The sequence below is a fragment of the Clarias gariepinus genome, chromosome 6, assembly GCF_024256425.1.
Source record: "Clarias gariepinus isolate MV-2021 ecotype Netherlands chromosome 6, CGAR_prim_01v2, whole genome shotgun sequence".
Lineage (NCBI taxonomy): Eukaryota > Metazoa > Chordata > Actinopteri > Siluriformes > Clariidae > Clarias > Clarias gariepinus.
The window spans coordinates 6305705-6321912 of NC_071105.1; positions in this window are offsets into that span (position 1 = coordinate 6305705).

Consider the following 16208-nt stretch of genomic DNA (forward strand, 5'->3'; position numbering starts at 1 on the left):
GCCTGACCTGCTCAAAGACTTGAGCATTGGCGGGGCTCTTTAACGTCAATCCTGGAATTACGCCGAGCCACAGACCTGTCTTTTCGTGCAACAAAGCAGATGGCTGTGCTATCAACTGTTTTTATGGCTGCGATGGTGCTCTGCGGAGAGTTACCTGTGGCTAAATCTCACGGGAATTAAAGTCGCCACTAGGTTGGGGAGGCGAAATTATATGAACAAGCCTTCTGGAAATTTTTTCCCCGCCATGCTCAAGAGTCTGGATTGTCGGCCACCTGGTCCCGACCAGGTCTGACTTTGGCGAGGCGTGAAGCACAGAGAGAGAGTGTTATGAGCCGGGCACCACCTCGTAAGACTGGGTGCAGCGTGCTACGCTTCGCAAGCCGCCTCAAAGAAGTCGGACCTACGTACTGTCTTCTTTATGAAGAAGGCTCATTCCCCCAGGACTGTGGGGTTGGCCCCCCCAGGGAGGGGCACTTAGAATTCTTTTTAAGGATGAAGTGTTCTCCCTGGCACCTCCAGGAGCTCGTGTTCTTGCTCCGCCACCACTGGTGTTTCGGACAACACCGCTCTTCAAAAAATGTTAGTTTTTTGGTCTTTTCCTGCCATGTTTCAGGATGCCGAACATCTAACAATACCCAGCCTTTTTCCCTTTCGGAGAAACTGGCAGCGTGGAAGCTACTGGCCCCTCCCTTCTAACCGCTAAGACTTTTGCCCCTTTCGGAGAAAACTGGCAGCGTGGAAGCTACTGCCGAGTATATCTCTTTGGGTACTAAGCACTGTAGTGAGAGCTACAGGATCCAGCTCTCACATCGCCCTCCGCGTTTCAACGGCTCTCCACTTCCATGAAACCGGAAAGGGTGCATCTGCTGACTCTGAAGTTACAGACGTTGCTGGAAAAGGGGCCATAGAACATGTTCCTCTACCAGACAGAGAGTCAGTTTACTACAGTCGGTATTTCTTGGTTCCCAAGAGGAATGGGAGAGCTGCATCCAATTTTAAATCTTCGCGGGCTAACCGCTATCCAAAAAAAAAAAAGACAGGTTAAAATATTGACTGTCAAAGTGATTGTTTTTCAAATCCAACCAAGGGATTGGTTTGTGACAATTGATTTGAAGGATGTATATTTTCACATGGAAATATTTAATACAGGAAGCTCCTGGGGTTCACTTTTGGAGGCGAAGCTTACCAGTATCGGGTCCTTCCATTTGGTCTAGCTCACCCCACACATTAGACGACTGGCTGATTCTGGCTCAGTCTCAGGAGCTAGCGCTTCGACATCGGGATGTCATCCTAGCTCATCTCCGTTCCTTAGGATTGAAATTCAACCCCAGAAAAGTGTTCTCTTTCCTGCTCAGAACACAACATATTTGGGTGTCATGTAGGATTCGATTGCAATTCGGGCACAGGTGTCTCCTGCGCATGTCGAATTCATCTCCAACACCCTAAAGGAACCTAAGCTAGGCCAAAAAGTGACTGTTCATCACTTTCAGAAATTTTAGGTCTCATGGCATCTGCGTCCATACTTTTCTGCACTTCTGCACATGAGATCGTTTCAGTTGTGGCTAAAAGCAAGGGGAATTTACTCATACGCTAAAGGCTTCATACCCTTTCTATGTGGTTCAGACCCCGGTTTTTACCCTAGTACACTCAGAATGTACGTAGCTGCTATGTTCTGACTGATGGGGTCTGGTTGACACCTCTTCCAAACCGCTAGAGTCTGCACCTGTCTGGCTTTTGACTCTTAAGATGGTTTTTCTTATAGTTACTTCTTTCAAAAGAACTGGAGATCTGCCTATACTCTGCCTATACTAGAACCTAGACTTTTCCCATGGGCTAGTCAAAGCTATTCTGCATTCTCACCTGACCTATTTTCATTCTTGACCATGCACACAGTCTTCCTCGAAGCCTCTGTCCTCCGCCTTTACAGCCCCGGAGCAGAATGGTTTCACTTACTGTCTTCAGTAAGCGGCATAAGTCAGAGCAACCTTTTTTATGCCAGATGCTGCCATATCGGGTGGGAGATGCTATTGCCCTAGCCTTTGAGGCGCATGGTCACACTTCGCCTCTAGGATACAGGGCTCATTCATCCAGGGGGATTGCCTCGTCTATTGCGCTAGCAAGAGGTGTTCCCCTGCAGCAAGGTTGGTCCTCTCCGCACACATTTGTTAGATTCTATAGTTTGGATGTTCATGCTACTCCGGGCTCACGGGTCCTCGAGTCAGCCTCCCAGAGCTAGCTCTGAGACCACCTTTGAGACCACCTTGTCCTTTGTGCGCACACGCTACACAACTTTGGGGGTTGAGACACTTGCAATGCAGCGGCGTTGGTATTCTCGTTCCCTTAGCGTTTCCATGCAGCATCAAGTGTAGCTTTTGAAAGGGAACGTCTTGGGTTACTTTGCTGTAGGGATACTGAGCTCCAATTGCGCACTGCTTGCGTGAATGGATGTCCTTTCAAAAATCTGAGGAATGTTCCGGTTCACCCTTGTTTATAACCTGCAGGTGTGCTTCATCAGATGACGTCACCTGACCAAGGTTATATTTGTCAAGATTTGGCGTGTTTGATACACACATGCTTCACAGCCGGCAACACAGAAAGATCGTTTTCACGCAACATCTTGTTCCCGCTTTTTCAGGGAACAGGGTTACAGCAAAGTAACCCGAGACGTTTTTGTTATTGACAATCAGTTCTGCATGGCTTGTGTAATAATTGTGCAATATATTGTAGATGTAGAAAGTGTACAGTCATGTCTAAAACTTCATAGCCACTTCTTTAACTTTGCGGTTTTGTATAATTAAATTAAAAAATAAAAATCATATGATAATTGCAGGTTTCAGTATTAGGTAAATATATTCTCAAACAAACAACAACAGAAACTTTTTCCCAAACCATTCCATTATTTGTTTAACAAAATGTGGGCAATGCTAAGTTACACCTTACTTCCTCCACATGATTTGAGAAAGCAACTTGCAGCTTAGTCTGAAATATTCATATGTGTTAATGCAAGGTCAAGAGAGAAACACATACAGTGGTGTGAAAAACTATTTGCCCCCTTCCTGATTTCTTATTCTTTTGCATGTTTGTCACACTTAAATGTTTCTGATCATCAAACACATTTAACTATTAGTCAAAGATAACACAAGTAAACACAAAATGCAGTTTTTAAATGATGGTTTTTATTATTTAGGGAGAAAAAAAATCCAAACTTACATGGCCCTGTGTGAAAAAGTAATTGCCCCCTGAACCTAATAACTGGTTGTGCCACCCTTAGCAGCAATAACTGCAATCAAGTGTTTGCGATAACTTGCAACGAGTCTTTTACAGAGCTCTGGAGGAATTTTGGCCCACTCATCTTTGCAGAATTGTTGTAATTCAGCTTTATTTGAGGGTTTTCTAGCATGAACCGCCTTTTTAAGGTCATGCCACAACATCTCAATAGGATTCAGGTCAGGACTTTGACTGGGCCACTCCAAAGTCTTCATTTTGTTTTTCTTCAGCCATTCAGAGGTGGATTTGCTGGTGTGTTTTGGGTCATTGTCCTGCTGCAGCACCCAAGATCGCTTCAGCTTGAGTTGACGAACAGATGGCCGGACATTCTCCTTCAGGATTTTTTGGTAGACAGTAGAATTCATGGTTCCATCTATCACAGCAAGCCTTCCAGGTCCTGAAGCAGCAAAACAACCCCAGACCATCACACTACCACCACCATATTTTACTGTTGGTATGATGTTCTTTTTCTGAAATGCTGTGTTACTTTTACGCCAGATGTAACGGGACATGCACCTTCCAAAAAGTTAAACTTTTGTCTCGTCGGTCCACAAGGTATTTTCCCCAAAGTCTTGGCAATCATTGAGATGTTTTTTAGCAAAATTGAGACGAGCCTTAATGTTCTTTTTGCTTAAGTGATTTGCGCCTTGGAAATCTGCCATGCAGGCCGTTTTTGCCCAGTCTCTTTCTTTTGGTGGAGTCGTGAACACTGACCTTAATTGAGGCAAGTGAGGCCTGCAGTTCTTTAGTTGTTGTCCTGGGGTCTTTTGTGGCCTCTCGGATGAGTTGTCTCTGCGCTCTTGGGGTAATTTTGGTCGGCTGGCCACTCCTGGGAAGGTTCACCACTGTTCCATGTTTTTGCCATTTGTGGATAATGGTTCTCACTGTGGTTCGCTGGAGCCCCAAAGCTTTAGAAATGGCTTTATAACCTTTACCAGCCTGATAGATCTCAATTACTTTTGTTCTCATTTTTTTCTGAATTTCTTTGGATCTTGGCATAATGTCTAGCTTTTGAGGTGCTTTTGGTCTACTTCTCTGTGTCAGGTAGCTCCTATTTAAGTGATTTTTTGATTGAAACAGGTGTGGCAATAATCAGGCCTGGGGGTGACTACAGAAATTGAACTTTTAACTGTGATAAACCACAGTTAAGTTATTTTTTAACAAGGGGGGGGCAATTACTTTTTCACACAGGGCCATGTAGATTTGGAGTTTTTTTTCTCCCTTAATAACATAATCTTCATTTAAAAACTGCATTTTGTGTTCAATTATGTTATCTTTGACTAATAGTTAACGGTTTTTGATGAGCAGAAACATTTAAGTGTGACAAACATGCAAAAGAATAAGAAATCAGGAAGGGGGCAAATAGTTTTTCACACCACTGTAAGCAATCATTGATTGGTCAAAGACCTATTGAAGGTCAGACCCTGCAATGCTCATAGAATAAAAAAAAAATAGACCTAGTTGTCTGACCATACAGGCCTCAGTGAGCATGTTTATAAAGTTTATGGAGGCACAATTAGAAGAATACTAAACAAGTACGGTTTGTTTGAAAGGGTTTCCAGGAGAAAGCCTCTCCTGTCTAAAAGGAACATGACATAAAAGACCACAAGTCTTCTGGAACATGGACAGACAAGACCAAAGTAGAGCTGTTTGGCAAAAACCAAACACAGCATTTCATCAGGAACACTCATAACCACTGTCAAGCACAGCAGTGAAGTGGTGATGATTTAGGCTTGTTGTTGCAGCCACAGGACCTGGGCATCTTGTAGTCATTAATTTGAACATGAACTCTGCTGAATACCAGAGTATTCTAGAGGCAAATGTGAGGCCATCTGTCCAAAATTTGCTACAGAAGAAATTGGCTTATGCAACAAGAACAATGATTTGAATCACATCAGAAAATCTACATCAAAATGGCTAAAAACAAAAAGAATCAAGGTTTTGGAAAGTCTAAACCTCAACCCACTTATGTAAAATGTTGTGGTGTGACCTTAAGAGAGCTGCGTACAAGCAAATGCTTCGAAGAAATGAAGCAAGTTTTTTTTTTTTTTTTTAATTGGTCAAAATTTCTCAACAACAACATGCAAGACTGAAAAAAAACACCTACAGGAAACTATTATTTAAATTCAAACCTTAAAAATAAAAGCTTATAGATAAAAAATAAATATGAATAAAAAGAAATACAATAGGAAGTAAATTTAACTAGGATAAAAATGAAAATATTCTGTACGAATAAAGACCTTTTGTACAATATAGAAAAATATAAAAAATATAGGTATTGAGTGAAAAAAATGACAAATGACCGGGGGGTCTGCAAATAGCATTAAAATTATGTCTTATTAAAGTAACTTGTGTGAATTGTCCAAAAATGAAAATATAAATATGTAGTGTAAGTCTGCATGAATGTGGCCATAAGTGTCCATGAATGTCCAGGGTGAGTGCAAAGAGACAGTGGCATAATTGTGGATGTTTAAAAAATGGTATTAGTCCTGTGTGGTGTTGTGGTTGAGAGACCTTTTAGCCTACGGGAAGAAGCTCCTCCTCAGCTGTGTTGGCCTTCAGAGAACGGAATCGCTTTCCAGACCGCAACAGAGAGAACAGTCCATTGCTGGGGTGGCTGAGGTCCTTCACGATCTTACTGGCCTTGGTCCAGCTTCATGTAGATTGAGTGCAGGTCAGAAAGCTCGGTGCGGATGATGTGCTCAGCTGATCTCAACATCCTCTATAGAGCACGTCTGTCCTGCATGGTGCTGTTTCCAAACCAGGCTGTGATGTTTCCCTTCAGGATGCTCTCTATGGTGCAGGAGTAGAAATTCCTAAGCACCCTGAAGGGCAGTCTGAAGTCTCTCAAGTGTCTAAGGTGGTAGAGGTCCTGCGTGATGTAAACACAGAGGTATCAGAAGCTGTCCACTCTCTCTACTGGGCTCCTGTTGATGACGGGGGTCTGGTAGTTCCTCTCCTGCTTTGTACTAAATTCCACTATCAGCTCCTTTGTTTTGCTGACCTTCAGGACGAGATTGTTCCTTTAGCACAATTTCTCCAGATATCCAATCTTCTCTAGATAGGTCGGCTCATTGTTGTTCGTGATCAGGCCTACCACTTGATGGAGGAGATAAGAGATGGCATTATCTGCAGAGCGGTTAGGGCAGTATGCGAATTGTAATGGTTCCATTGTGTCAGGTAGTGAAGAAATGAAGTCTCTGGCCAGCCATTCAAAGCACTTCATCACTACTGAGGTGAGGGCTACAGGGCGATAGTCATTGAGGGAAGCAGGGTGGGGTTAAAACAGGAAAAATTATGTACTCCTTAAAGCATGTGGGAATCAACGACTGGGATAAGGAGAGGTTAAATATTTCTGTGAACACAGGTGCTTTTATTCAAGTTATCCTTGCTAAAGGTGGATCTGCAATCTATTGAATCATAGGGGTACTTGGTATTGTCTACATTATTATTATTATTATTTTTTTTTAGCTTTATTGTATTTACACAAAAACTAAAGAGCCTAAGATAGTACTAATTCTTACACAAGACTATAGCTGTGTAAAATCAGTCAAATGAATAAACAGGACAGGTGGCAATTCTAACTTAATGGCATGCTTTGTGTGTTGTGAGAAAATCAGGGAACCTAATTAAACCCCCAAAAGACATGGAAAGAACATGCACAGAAGGTAAGATTTTGATTTAAATATAGAGAAAAGACAACATGTTTTCTTTTTAGACCAGGCTATATTTAATACAAATTTACCTTATATTAACAGATACAGTATATGAGGTCTACTAAATTGAGTTTAGTATTAATATTTTTAAACCATTTCGAGAAAGGATGTGATACTTACTGTAGGATGTGTCCTAACAAACTGAAAAGCCTAAAAAATGTCATTTTTCCTGGTCCTCTACGTCCTATTGCTGTAATTGGTTAGCCTATTGAATGTGTACTGGTTGATTATGTTGGGCAACTACCTAAAGGTAAGTCTAAGAATTAGTGCTTACTGATAATTTGTGCAAATATTTGTTTTGCTAAACCTATTTTAGCTCGTGAGATTACTATTGCTCAGGTGTGGTTAAAGCACTCGTAAAATTCTCAAACAGATCAAGGTACATTTTTTTTAAAATTTTTTATCCAAGCTATTTCTGCAAGTAAGAAAAAAATATGAATGTAATTGAGCAGAGCTCACCAGGTGTCTAGTCCCTGCCATCCTGAGTCACAAAAAGTCTTTGCAGACTGTGTATTAAAAGCACTTCCTAGACACAGGACAAAGTTTGGATGAATGTGTTAAACTTGAGCTGAAATGTCTGTAGTAATTTGCAGGAATTAATCATACAGTATAGTTTAAGTTATGTTTAAGTTTAAGTCTCTCTCTCTCTCTCTCTCTCTAATCTGGGGTGCTGTAAATTAACATCTCTGCAGCAGAGGTAAGTTTTGATCTTCATGAGAGCCAGTTTCATCATGCTGCTTGATGGGTTTTGCAAATGCGCTTATTAATACTGTTCTTGCAAGAACTGATCCAGAACAGATGACCTTTGTGTCCTAAAATAACAGATGATTACTTGTTAAAAGACTACCCCACGGGTGAAGATGCTTCTTGTATTTCTAAATCTGGGAAAGCTTGTATTTCCAAAGCCTTTTCTGTCAGCCTGTTTGTGATGAGATTGGTGGACATTTCCAGTGGCTTGTTTAAAAGTCTACAGCTATTGGAAATGCCCACCAATGTCACCATAAACAGGCTGATAGAAAAGACAGAGAGCGAGTGCTGTTGCACTGAATAACAGCACAGATATTTAGCACAACTCCACAACCTGAAATGTGACAATTCTTTTATACAACAGTACTACAAACAGACAAATTTATTATAAAAGGTTTTTGTTTCTTTTGTTCCACCAACAGATAATTTCAACCAACAGTGAGCAACCAACATTTGGTGTAATTAACAAGGATTAAATTCTTACTGTCACTATGTAGCCAAAAGATTAGGAGAATAAACCATGAAAGTGGTGGAGAGTCCTGTAAAACTCACAAGTTTGTCTTTATATTTTCATTTTTTCTGCTTTAGAAAATGAACTAACTTCTGGGTTTTTAAGATTAAATTTCTCACTCTCACTCATCTTTTATAATGCTTTATTCTGTGTGCAGGGTCGCAAGGGCCTCAAGCCTATCCCAGGAGACTTTGGGCATAATGTAGGGTACACCCTTTGGGAAATGCCAATTGGCCTAATCTGCATGTCTTTGGACTGTGGGAGAAAAGCGAAGTACCCTGAGGAAACCCACCAAGCACAAGGAGAACATTCAAACTCCAAGCACAAAGAGACACGGAATCGAACCTGAACCCTGGATGTGCAAGGTGACAGTGCTAACCACTATGCCACTGTGCCACCAGATTGTATCTTAAATAGAATTAAATGAAAGTCTAATGATATAGGATTTACTTTTGTTCCACACACCAAGTAGTGCCCTTGATCAGGTGTCAGGGATTTGGGTTTCAGCCTTAATTTAGAAGCAAGTTAGCACTGTAGCTTACATGAGTTGTGAACAGAATAACATGGGTTGTTCAGAGGTGATTCAGATTGACTTCGAGGCAATTACTAATGAGACAAAGCTTTTAAAGACAAAATTATCACATATGTTCTTGTGCTTCTCCTCATTCCAGTACTGCGGACCATACAGACCTAATTTCACCCATGCTGCCAACTGTGTGATTAATGATTGTTAGAACACCCATGACACCAAGTGAAACATATAGTTAAACATCAAAGTACTGTTATGCTCTATTATCGCCATGGTAAGCATCGGCCTATTAGATTATTCAGTCAGAACTAACAGTTATGTAAGTTTTGTTAAGGTTCATTTCTGCACCACTGTTGTACAACACAGCATACTAATTACTGCAACTAAACCCATTAAGCAGCAAGCCTACTGTGTTAATGCAACTAAGAGCACGCCTATAAAAGTGGAGGTCAAATATCTGTTGAGGCATTGATTGGAAAAGCAGTAGAGCTAGTTGTATGCTGTGGAGCTTGGCTGCTTTATTTGTCCAGAAATCAAATGGGTTATATCTCTTGTGTACTGATTAAAAACATGTCAATGTGGTTCCAGTCTCTGGTTTACATATATTCTTTATACAGGATGGGAGACACATTAGTTAATGTTTGGTTCAACTTGGATTGCTAAAGGCTTATTTGCAAATGCCACTGATTCCTTGTGCATGGAAATTGCACCTTTCATCACCCCTGGAAATTCCCTACAGTACACAGTTCTGCTGTATGGATTTAGAAATGCCTGTACTTTCTAGAAGTTAAGGTTGTGTTGTCAGATGTTCTAAATCATTTATCATACCAAGACAGCCTTGTAATTTGCATCATGGATTGGCCCACTCATGTAGAAATTTCTGAAAATCTAGAACGGGCTTGCCTAATTTTAAAGGATCATTCAGCAACTGTTTGTGTGTCACCACACCGTATAGTACTACCATGTCAATCACAGCAGGTTTTTTAAAGGAGTAATTAATACTTCTTTAGCAATATAAACTGGCCTCCTAAACACTGGCATTCTACTGGATCCTTTAGGAAAAAGCATACTGTAAGCAGTGACTTGGTTTGAAACCAGTGATGTTACACTAAAGGCTGCAAAGAACAAAGCAAAGACGGGTGCACATGTACTATTGTCACAATCCATGAGTTTTATATTTCATGGTCCTCTTCTTTTATATGACACTGGCAAAGCTGTATATCATCCAGGACTTGATTTAATTGGAAAAAAAAAGGTTTTTTTCCCCCTTCAGTGTTGTCTCCAATGATTGTTATGCCAAGAGACATATTTAGAGTAATCTCCTGAAACCTTCATACAAGTGATCTTAAGATCATATTTAAAATGACAGTAAAAAAGACACAAAGGATTGTGACTACCTATTCCACTTGAGATCTCTTCTGGATATGATGAAGGACACTTGTAAAACTTTCTACAAACCTCAAAAACCTTTCTATTATTAAAAAAGAATAGTGGCAACAAAAGCTCACCCTGAAATGACCCTATATATAAAGGCTAATCCAACCAAGTGGAGGTTCATATTTTTTATTATGACTGACAGCAGTAATGGCTACAAGATACATTTCAGTGTCTACACTGCAAAAAAAAAAAAAAAAACATTCCCTTCAGGCCCTCAACTCGCATTTGATTCAGTCATAAATCTGATCAAGCCAGTCCTGGGCTTTGTTTACCATTTGTTTGCAGATAATTTCGACATCAGTGCTAAGCATTTCAAACAACCGCACCAGCAAAGAATATTTGTATGTGGTGTACACAAAGACAACAGAAAAATAATCCCCTCCAGGCCAATGAAGAGAAGCTTAAAAGAAGAATGATCCCAGAGGCTCCAGGAGGTGGATACAAGTAGTCAAGCTAGTTATCATTGTAAAAAGCATGGTCAGAGGTAAGGAGCAGGGGTGCTGCTAAGATTCTAAGGCCATTGCAAACCCAAAATACTGGGCCTTCATCCCTTTTCAATTGTCATGGGATTTTTAAGGGCCACCTGTAATCATCCTTACCAATCCAGATGCCCTCTCACTTTACCGCACCCCTGGCTATTGGGATTTTCTCTACCACACATGAAGCATTCTTGGAAAGTAAACATTTCCCGTCTTACACTTTTTCCCAATTACAACAATTAATTTGGAGGAGTTGACTTGTCTGATCAGCTGATATAGTACTATTCTGTAAATAAATATAACCATAAGAGCAGAGAATGTGCAGATCTCTGACATGCCTTCCTGGGATTTACAGTAATTAGGATCCACCAAGACCCTTATTAGTTATACACTTTATTTTATTTAGTAATTTTATTAATATAGTTGCCAGAAACAACTAGCTTTCACTCACTCATTGTATGTATTGTATATGCCACTTTTTTTTATAGAGGTGCATCTGGCACACTGCATTCACACACTGCAGGCAATTTTGGGAATGTCAATTAACCTAATCTGCATGTCTTTAGACTTTGGGAGGAATCCGGAGTACCTCGAGAAAACTTACCTAGGGTTACAGGAAGAACATGCACCCCAGCAAGTATGTTTCCAAAAAATTTAAAGGATACACTTTTACAGTATAGAATGTCTTCCTATGCTATAGTATTAGAATTTCCCTTCAGTGACTAAGGTCCAGACCTGTTCCAAGATCAATGACGGAAAGGTTTGCCAAGGTTGGAGTGGAAGAACTTGAGTGGCCTGCACCTTTGGGGTGAATTGGAATCCGTGCTGTTTTTTTTTTTTTTCGCCCAAAATTAGTTACTTCCTCATTAATACTCTTTTAATTGAATGAATGTAAAGCCCACCCAGGCTTTGAAATCTGATTTCAGTGAGTTTTATATTTGCGAAAGGGGACTAAATCTGGAGTAAGACAAATAATTGTGATGGACAGGTATCCACAAACTTTTGACCAAATAATGTTCATCCATATACGAGAAGCATTCAAGTCAAACCATGAATTTATCATGGATTAAAGCGTGAAAATGATTTGTCATTTACAGAATATTTCAACCATAGGATGGTGATTAGATGCTTAGCTGCAGTAAAACATTTGAATGTTGCAAACCTTTTAAAAGAAGTCTGTTCGTTCTTAAATGATGTGGTGGCTCAGATCTAGCAGGTGGGATGCCTGATTCTTTAAAATAAATGGACACTTGTGGCCAACTTGAGGATATGAGACATCGGTCTGTGGAAACTGTACAGACAAAACCATTCACCAACACCACTTGCACATAACAGGAACTCAACTAAGAGTTAGTGCCACAACCATCGTACAATTTCGACCTTGCTCCAAGCCATTTCCTCATGTTTGGGCCATTAAAGAAGTTTCTGGGAGGCCAGCATTTCAGACATGCATTCAGATACTGTATGCAGAAAGTCCAATTATGGCTCCAGCATAGTAAGAAAACTTTCTACCTTGATGGTATCCAAAAGCTAGTGAAACACTGGGATAAGTGCATTAGTGTAGCAGGGTATTATATAGAAAAAATAGGAAGAGTTTTTACAGAACTCTCATAACTGTTCTGTTATTCTGCACAATCTATAGTTCCTGTTTGACTTAAACGACCCTTGTAGATGCTAACGTAAGTGCCATTTTATATTGTCTCATACAATAAACTTGCTCTGACTGTGGAGGTACACTGCTGTTTATGTTAGAGGAAAAACAACACATTTTTCTCTTTTACTCCTTACTTCTTTGCTTAGCTCGTACAAGTCATTTATTTTGGCTCCTGATTCTCAACAAGCTTTTAACAGCATGAAAGCTTTCTGTGATACACCTGTGCTTGCAGATCCTGATTGTTGCAAATCCTTTAGACTTGAAGTTGATGCAAGTGCGGTAAGAGCTGGAGCTCTTTTGTTACAAGAAAATGCGTCTGAGTTTGTTCATACATTGATATTTTGGTAAAATTGAACAAATATTAGGCGAAACATTTTGCTAAAATGCATGAAGCTCTAGCTTTCTAAAAATACATCTTCACAACTTTAAATGAAACATAAATGCTGCTAAAGCATTTACATGTCAGAGTTGGTTACTGTGTGTTCTTTTTGGCTGTCTCTTTATGTCATAGGTGGATTTCACTTTCTGTAAGCCAAATTGTGACCTAACCAATCAGAATGCTTTTTTATTCTAACTATTATTATAAATATTACCCCTATCTTATCTACAGTACACTGCATTGGCTCACAGTGAAATTTCACATTTCACATTTCACATTGATTGTTAAGCAATTTCCCTCTGGGATTAATAAAGTTATTTGAATCTTGAATCTTGAATCTTGAATTTTAAAACACTAATTTTGACCTATGCAGCATTACATGGTCTCACACCTATTTAATAATAAAAATAATAATAATTAAAAAAAATATTTAGCCAAGCATTTTTGCAAATAGATTTGCCTTAGGTAAAAGAGCAGATCTAGGGGGCTTATGGACGTAGAGTATTAAGGTGAACTGGTATGTTTAGATGCGGTCTTCCCCACTCTTATTGATCACTCAGGTTTGTTGACTCGTGTCCGTGTTTCCTTCTGGCTCTCCCTTTTAGTTATGCTACATATGCTGCTCCTGAGCAGGCAGGCATCCATAACCCCTCTGCCCTTTGGTGCCCTGCTTCTTGTTTGAGGAGATGTTGCATGGCTGCCCTGTGTGGTCTGCTTGGGATGCAGCTGGTGACTCGGGATGGTCCACTTTACCATGGTCCTGGCCATGGCTGATGCAGACAGCTGTTCTCTAAGGACTTGTGACTGTGGTTGCTCCATAGCCAGGACTGGAAGTTCCTACATTCTACCTGACCCTTCAATAACAACTGGACTCCATATTCAAATTAAAGACATCATTTGTTATATTGAACTTCCAGCTGCCTAACACACAGTATAACTGCAAAAAAAATTCTGCTATCTCCTATCATCTAAATGAGGATGGCTTTCTTGTTCAGTCTGGTTTCTCACAAGACTTCTTCCTATTGCCATCTCAGGGAGTTTTTCCTTGCCAGCGGTGCCCTTAGAGAGAATTCTCAGGGACAATCTAATCATTTTGATTCATGGTGTAGGGGTTAGCACTGTCGCTTTGCATCTCCAGGGTCTGGGTTCGATTTCCAGTCAGGCTTGATTCCCGTCTCTGTGTGCATGGAGTTTGCATGTTTTCCATGTGCTTGGTGGGTTTCCTCTGGGTACTCCAGTTTCCTCCCACAGTCCAAAGACATGCAGATTAGGCTAATTGGCATTCCCAAATTACTTGTAGTCTGTGAATGAGCATGTTATTTTGTATGTATGTGTGCAGCTATGGATTGGTACCTTGTTCAGGGTGTTCTCCACTTCAAGACCTAAGTCTTCTGGTAAAGGCTGCAGGCCCCTGTATACAGAATGAAGAGGTATAGACAATGAGTGAGTAAACTATTAGCACTGGAATGTTAACAGCACTATCAGCACAGTTAGTGCTGATAACCAGATGTTTTGTGGTTATAGGTGTTGCATTTATCGCCACTGATGTGGTTTGATTATCATTAAAACAATAATGGTAGCAGAGCTGAAGATGTTGAGGTTCTCTTTGGGAGTGACAAGGATGGATAGGATCAAGAATGAGTTTATCAGAAGGACAACCCACGTTAGATGTTTTGGAGATAAAGTCAAAGAGGCCAGATTGAGGTGGTTTGGACATGTTCAGAGGAGAGATGGTGAATATATCGGTAGAAGGATGCTGAGGTTGGAACTGCCAGGCAGGAGGTCTAGAGGAAGACCAAAGAGAAGATTTATGGATGCAGTGAGAGAGGACATGAAGTTAGTTAGGGTAAGAGAAGAGGATGCAGAGGATAGGGTTAGATGGAGGCAAATGATTCGCTGTGGCGACCCCTGAAAGGGAACAGCCGAAAGACAAAGAAGAAGAAGAAGAAGATATCATGATGTGAATATGTTGATCATTTACTATTATCAGCAATACTGCTGTGTAACTATTAGCTTAAGTATTGTGTGGTTACAGTATTACAGCTTTTTGTTTATCAACAGTGAAGTGTAATTATCAGCATTTGCTGTTGTGTAATCACAGCTTTTTGGTATCTATTTCTATAATTATCTCGTTTTTCTAGTATTGTTATTGTGTTATTATCATCAGTGCTTCTGCACGTTTATAAGCACAAATGTTGTAGTGCTATTAGCGTTAGCACTATGTCATTCACAGTGTTGATGTGTATTTAGTAACAACATTGGTTTTGTTTGGTTTATTTATCAGAATTCAGATCTTGAAAAATCTCTAATAGACACTGGCATTTAGAACAGTGAGTCTTTCCATTTCAGACGTCTGCAGATCTTATCCTAAAGCGATCTGCATAAGTGCTTGTTATATTTGTGTTCTTACGGTTCACTTTTATATATTTGTAAAAAGGTTGCGATGAGATCCATTGTCAGGATGACATTGTTTTGAAAAATTTGCAATTAGTTCCAATGACATTGAGATAACGTTGAATGAATGACCCAAACACAAACAATACAAATACAGTGTCTAAGCGATAAAATTGTAACCTTTATTTGGTGCATTTACATCTAATAACATTCATTTCCACAATGTCCGACTATATTTATGGTCCCTTGAAGTTTCTAACAGGATTTAGATATCTGATCTGAGATTAGGACGGTGACTCATGTCTCATATCACACATCTCTTATCTGTGTTACAATTTAAATTAATATTGTTTTAATGTTGTTTATTGCACTATTGTGTTAGGGGTATTCGTTTAGTGATATCCCATCATTTCGTAGTCAAACAATTTCCTGATGTTATTTCATTAAAGTAATTCAAACATTCAAAAATAACTTACTATCAATGTTGTCCATGATTCTAGTGTAGGGATTAACAAGCATGATGGGATTTAAAACCAAGCTTGGGAAAATAAAACACTGCAAAAAACAAATTTGGGTATTTGTATATAACAATATTAATTTTATATTAAACATAATTGAAGGAAAAGTAATTTAGAGCAAATTGAAAATAAGGGCTACTCTAACATTTCTGAAAAGCAGCGGGGTTATTTCCCTGACTACACTGCCCTCAGTGTGTGTAACACAAGGCTTTTAATCTCGCAAGGAAATGCATAAATGGATGTTGACTCGAAATTGCGATGACCTTTCCGATGTCTGCAGTCTACCTGGGAGAGAAGATGAAGCACTGGTAAATATTTATGGCTTGTCGAAGACATGGAAGGTCGCAGCAGTGGCTTGTAGTCAAACATGTTCTTCCCCCAAAGTCCGGAGGCATTTTTGTACCCAACTCAGTGAAGTGAGGGAACGCAATAAATGAACCAAACACCCCAAAGTCCCTGACTACCCAGAACCAGTGTCCAATAAAACTTTTTCATTGGACTATTTATTTATTATATGACATACTGTATATGTCCATAAAACAACTAAAAATATCTATTCTCTTTTTAGAAAAAAAGT